Genomic DNA, 7,253 nt, shown 5'->3' with positions numbered 1-7,253 from the left:
TTGATCGATAGGACAGGTGCGTCTAGAAGTGATAAGGTGCAAGCGAAGGAGGTTAAGAGAAGAATAGAAAGTGGTAGATAGAAAGTGGAAAGATAAGAGTGAGAACAGAGAGAAGAGCGTGAATAGAGAGGAAAGGAAGAGGAAAGAAGGAAGAAGGAGCTAGGGGAGATGGAGGAGCTAAGAGGGTTAAGGGAGCAGATAGGAGAAATGAAAGACTGTGTGACGGAGTTGCTGAGAGTGGTGAGGATGATATATAGTGAGTTAGGGAACAGGAAGGAGAGCAAGGAGAGAAAGGTAGGAGACGAGAGGAGCAAAAGGGCGTCGGAAGAGGAAGAGAAGAGAGGAATGATGGAGTGGCGAGGAGAGGAGAGGAAGAAAAGGAGAGAAGAGCGGCAATAGGACGAGGGGAAGAGAAAGAAGGAGAAAAGAGAGTGAGCGAGGAAGGGAATAAGAGAGAGGAGAAAGGGGGCAAGAAGATGGTGAAAGAGGAAGAAAAGGAGAGAGGAGCGGCTATAGGACAAGGGGAAGAAAAAGGAAGAAAGAAGAGAGAGGAGAGAGAGTGGAGGGAAAAAGAGACAAGGAGAAGGTGGGAAGATGAGGGAATAGAAAGGGAGAGGAGAGAGCGGCGAGAGCAGAGAAGAAGAGGAGAGGAGGACAGGGAGAGTGAGGCATGATGGAAGATGGTAGAAGAGGACAAAGAGGAAGAGTGGGTGAAAGGGAAGAAAAAGAAAGAAAGAGAGAGGAAAGAAAAGCGGGAGAGCGTATGGAAGAGGATAGAGGGAAGAGCAGAGAGGACAAGAAAGGAGAAAGAACGCAAGGATATGGAGAGAAAAGAGAGAGCGGAAAGAGAGGAAGAAAAGAAAAGAAAGAAGAGAGAAAGAAATGTGATATGGAGAGGAATAGAGGGGGCTAATCAGGAGGAAAGGAGATATATGGTGGAAGAGATCATTAGGAGGGAATTAGGCAGGAAGTTGAGGATGAAAGGGAGAGAAGAAAGAAGAAGGGAGGATAGGACATGGATGGTGCTAACGGAAATGGAGAGGAGAGAGGACGGGGAAGAGGTATTAGAGAAGGAAGGAGAGATTAGAGGGAACTGAGGAGTGAGAGTGGACGAGGATTTGACAATGGAGGAGAGGAAGATGAGATGGAGGATCGGGGAGGCAGCAAGAAGAGAAAGAGCGAGAGGCAGGAAAGTGATAGCAACAAGCAGGGAACTGAGGGTGGATGGGAAGAAGTGGAGATGGTTAGAAGAGGAGAAGAGATGGGAAGCAGAGAATGGAGAGGAGAGAAAGATGAGAAGTAAAAGGAAAGAAAAAGAGAACGAGTAGAAGAGAACAGGCAGAGAGAAAAGATAAAGGGTCAGAGACAAAGGGGTGGACGGAACGGAAGGTAAGATAGAGAAAAGAGGAAAGAAGAAAGAAAAGGAAAAAGGGTGAGAGAAGAAAGGAAGGATAAAGGGTCAGAAGTGAAAGGGCGGAGAGAGCAGGAGGAGAGTCGGAGGAAAGAGGAGAGAAGAGAAAAGAGGAGAAACAGGAAGAAAGGGGAGAGGGGATGAGAGGAGGGATGGAGAGGGGAACAGTTTGTAAGGTCGTACAATGGCCAGGCTCGCGGAGGAAAGGGAAGGGGGACATGTAACAAGAGGAGGTGAAGAACTAACGGGGATATAGGAGAAAAGGACAAGGGTATAATCTTGTTATTGTAACTTGTATATATGTAGATATGTATGTGTATGGGCAAGTACATGGGAGATTGTAAGGGGTTTGATGGTTTCCTGAAAACAGATATCTAATTTTTACAGTTTAACAATTAAAATAAAAATTAAGGCAACTTATGAAAGAAAAGAAGAGGATTAAGTAAATATGTCTAAAAGTTTCTTATTATTAAAACTTATATTAACACCTTTCATTTTTCATTGAAGATGATTATGATCTAATAAGATTTGTACAGAACAAAACATTTTTTAAATATCATTTTAGTATAATTTTTATAGCGAAAATAATTTTAAAAAATGAATAAAGGCAGAGCAAAAATTCACGTGGAAGGTACTTATACACAATAGCTGTGTTCCCTTTAGATGCACGCACTGAAAGCATCAGTCTACCTTTGTTACTTATTATATCTCATAGAAAAGTAAAATAACGCTTTCAGTGCGTGAGCGTCCAAAGAAAACAGCCACAGATAAAACATGACAAAATAATATTATTTATTAACAAAGTATTGTAAATTAAAGAATATAATGATTAATTACTAAATAAGCTAAATAGTATTGAAAAACATAAATATTATTAAAACGTAAAAATTTAAATATTTTAATTTTAATTAATTTTTTATAATTAATTCTTTTACATAATGACGATTTTTTTATAGTAACGAACAAATAAATAAGTTCTTAACCCGAATAATGTTCTGATAAAATTACATAAACTATTAATAAAGAATTAACCAGTGAATAATATTCTTAATTCTTTTGTTAGTGCATATTTTTAAAAATGTATATATATATATATATATATATATATATATATATAATACTCTCATAAAACAGTTTACATTTACAAAAAAAAAACGAATTAAAAATATCTCAAAAAAAAAGCAAATGAAAAATTCTTTACGTATAGAGTACTCATATCATAATGATGGATAATAACAAAATAGAGTTATTTATTAACAAAAAATCGTAAATTAAAGAAACATGATAATAAATCATTAAAATAATTATATATATAAAATTATATTCCATTTAACACACAGAATTATAGGAACAATTTCAGGAATTACGCCCAATATTCAGAATTGAGTATAGAAATTGAAGAGTGTTGAAATTTCCGTTATAATATGCCTTGCTATTAATAGTCCACATATCGAAATTTAGTGAATAAGAAATACAACAAATTTAAAAAACTGTTTGAGTTGCTAATTATTACTAAAAAAATTTATATTAATATTTAGTTTGTGTTATTTATGAAAATTGATAGAATTTTTGTGTTACATTCAGGCTCAGAGAAGGATGTGCCAAAGAAAGAACATAACAATTACTGCATTAAAGTCAGACGTATTATGGTGAATGATCGGGTCGAACAAATCGCAAAGTTCGAAAAGCAAGTAAGAGACGGTTCTGTCGCTATTATTCCGCTTTTCCAAAAGCCTGTTCTGTGGTTTCTTTTTGTAATAGAATTTAATCTCTTTTAGACGGAACGGGACCAAATGTAATCTTTGGACTGGGAGTGAGAGAAAGTTAATGAGAAAATAATAATTTAAACATAAAATCTAAATATATTCGCAAGTTAAAAAACAAAGTATTCATTAAATTTGTATATAATTTTATAATATTCATACATAATTTTATAATATATTAAATAACACTTTGTTTATTAAATGTTGAGTGTGAATCCATGTATGCAGGTTTGAGTGTGTATGTTGTCTCGCAAATGTTACAATACATTTGTACGGAAGTTATCAGTCAGAATGACATCAAAATGACTCTAACGTTAAGTTATAGGTTTTGACTAATTATATTATTTTTTATATAAGAAAAATTAAATGTAACTAAAAGTGTAAATGTGTCCTGTGTGAAAATATGAATAATATCGAGGAAAGTGGTCAATAAAGAAGATGGTCATTGAATTAGAAAATAAGCGAGGGAATGGAAAAAATTGATTCAAAAGATCAATATATTAGAATATTGAATTAATTTATGTTTAAGAAAATTAACTTAATTTTAATGAGAAAAAATAGGAGGAAATTTCAGTTAACATACCATTTAAGCTGACTCTCTTAACATACTGGCAATACGGCGATATGACTATTTTTTTTATTATCAATCTAATGGTTATTATTACGACTTTGCAGAAAAGGAGGAACCATGAGGAAATATTACGTCCGACAGGATGTAACATTCATTATTTATTCTCCGACATCTTGCGTACAATTATTTCATAAATGTTCTTTTTTTAATTTTTTATTGCTTTTACTGTTTTATAAAAATTTACATCATATAAAAAGTATTAATTTTTATAAAATAAACTAGAACTCTATTACTCTTATTATAATTTATCATATATTTTTAATAATATATTTACTCAATCCTTTATTCTTATTACATATACATATATATATATATATATATATATGTGAGTGTGTGTATTATATATTATATATTTAATAAAAACTGTTTGCATCTTTTATTGTAAATATATATTATATTTATTTTATTGTTATTATACATATATTTTATATATCTATATTTAATAATAACTACGAAAAAATTACCAATTATAAGCTCTATAATAATATATAATTTAAATTAAATATAACAAAGGCAATCAAGAGCCAACGCGGGTAAAGGGCGTGAAATAACTTCTCTCTCAATCGTATTGGCTGTAAATCATCTATCGCCGTTAAAGTACCGCTATACGTCACGTCATACGTTAACGGCGGTATGATTCACTGAAGAAAGCTCAAAAAAAGAGTCCGAAACGTTTGAGAAAATATTGATGATTTACAGCCAACACGATTGAGAGAGAAGTTTTTTCACGCCCTCCACCCGGAGTTGGCTCTTGATTGCCTTTGTTATATTTAATTTAAATTAATAATAACTGTCAACATTTTAATAAAACAATTAAAAAGCTTGAAATCGTTTTATTTATTTCTTTTTAGTTTTCATTTTAAAAGTTTTTAATTTTAATTATATTTTAATTCAATTAAATTTATTTAAAATTTATAGCTCTTTTTGTTAAATATTTCTATATTGAAAAAAAATATTTTAAATCTATCACAATGTATATAAAAGAAAAAATTTAATTAATATTAATAATTAATAATAAAAACATAATTTATTTATTAAGTTTAACACTTTTAAACAATTTTGACTTTGACATATATTGTCAAGATCATGATTCTAAATAATGAAAAGAATTCAACTGCTTGTTGTTAGTTAAAATAAATTATTATAGTAATAATAAGATTTTATTTACTTATTATTGGTTTAATGTTAGCGAATGGAACTAGTACAGTCCCTGGTTTATTTGACCTAAATCTTAAAGTTTCTCCGACAATGAGACACTATTATTAAAAGTTTAAATAATAAATTAAGTTTAAATAATAAAATATTACTACGTAGTAATATTTATTGTTATACTAAGTGTATCCAAATTAAAGTGTATCCAATTTAAAATTTTTTAAGTATTTAAATTTAAACTTTTTTATGTACCTTGTTTGTTAAGTATTAATTATGTGTAATATAAGTATCCTACACACATACACATACAATTAAACAAATATATAGATCTTTACATAAAATATTTAAAAATAAGAAAAATTGAGAAATGAATATGTGAGCGACGAATAGGCTGTGCATGGACTTGCCAAATGAGATCCACTGCACATTACATGCTTTCAGTGCAAAAAAAGTTTATAGTCATATAATTTATTTCACATTTTTCCATTTCATTATCTAGTGCTTTCAGTAATACAAGTGTACATAATTATATGATTTATGTGGGATTTTTATATTTTGTAATTTTTGCGTGATATAAGATTTTTTCAACATTATCTGCTTGAACAAGATATTTCTTTTCTATCTACTTTTAACTTAAAAGCACTGGCGATGTAGAATGTGGATCTAGCTTCCAGCAGAATATTAAACATTCATGTAAAAATCTCTTACGGAGAAAATCCTCTCAACTATAACATATTTTGGAACACTCTATAGGTATATATGTATAACGATTTATAAAGGTTTATAAACGTCTAAGTGTCTACATAATGTAAGTATTAAAATCTACACAAGTAGCGTTAAAAATTGCATTTTTTATCAGTCTACGTTTGAATCTTGATTTGCATAAGCGTTAATTTTTGTTAATAATTTTTTAATAAACCATAAATTTAATAAAACACGGTTACAATATTTTGAAAATTTTCAAAATTATGAATTTCACAAAATACATCAAGGTTTAGTCCTCTCCTAGACGTGCAATAAAATAAACATTTATTGTGTGGTACTATACTGTATTAATATTGCAAAATATACAATAAATTGTAATATAAATAATGCAAAAAGATAATCTTATGTGAGAAAGAAATAACAATAGAACGAGATAATGCATTTTTTATCTAAATTGTTACTTGCAACTTGCAAAACAGTAAGAAGTGCGCTACACAATAGAATAATCACATAATAATGTGCATTTTAATTCAATTCAAAAATTGAAATTTTTTGCTATATCCGATAAACTTTGATACAGACTCCATCTTGAATTTAATTGCATATACAATCTACTACTGTTATTTGATTGCAAATTTTAATTTAAAAAGTTCTAAAATAGAGCTCTTAAAATCAATGGCATAATATGTAACACATACAAGCACACTACGTACTCAAGATTCCTAAACTTTAGAAATAAATGTGCATTAAAAAATTCCAGACAGATTTTAATTATATCGTTTATATATAAAATAAATAATGAAGGCCTTACTACTGACTTTGTGGCACTTTATATTCTGTGGCAATTAGTTTTGACCATTTATTATTGAAACAAACCTGTTGTGTTCTATTATTTAAATATGATTTTAACCATTTTAATACCATTCCTCTAATTCCGTATTGATATATATATATATATATTGTAGAAGGCGTATTTACCGTTTCGTCAGGCTATATTTGATACGGGTGTATAGATTTATTCGTTCTCAACGTTTTTTAAATGATATATATATTTGCGAAACGAGTGTGATAATTTAATAATAATGTCTGAGGCCCGTTGATTCGTGATGTTCTTCTCAATATTCTTCTTTTCTTAAAAGTATTGCGAAAGAGCCCCAAATTCTCCTTATATATGATACAATCCCTAGTCTTTTTCCTCCCTTCAAAAGTCGGGCCAATTACCTATCTAATTTCGATGTCAGTGCGTTAGTAGGGGTTGACACCTCCGCATTTCGATTCGCACACTTGAGACGATCGATTCGAACGAGAGCTTGATAAACATGCGACCGTTAGGATCGAGATGTAAACACATTAAACAACAGTCAACAACATATATATATATTGTATAAATCATGTATTATATTTATATACAAATTATAAAAAATATGTATTAAAATAATGAAAATTACTATTATACCAAGAAGACAGAGAGAAAGAAAGAGAGGAAGAGAGAGAAAGAGAGAGAGAGAGAGAGAGAGAAAGAAAGAGAGAGAGAGAGAGAGAGGGAGGGAGAGAGAAGGAAGCAAGAAAAAGATACATAATATTAATATTA

The sequence above is a fragment of the Anoplolepis gracilipes genome, chromosome 15, assembly GCF_047496725.1.
Source record: "Anoplolepis gracilipes chromosome 15, ASM4749672v1, whole genome shotgun sequence".
In the NCBI taxonomy this organism is placed as follows: domain Eukaryota; kingdom Metazoa; phylum Arthropoda; class Insecta; order Hymenoptera; family Formicidae; genus Anoplolepis; species Anoplolepis gracilipes.
Note: the sequence above shows the minus strand (reverse complement) of the source record.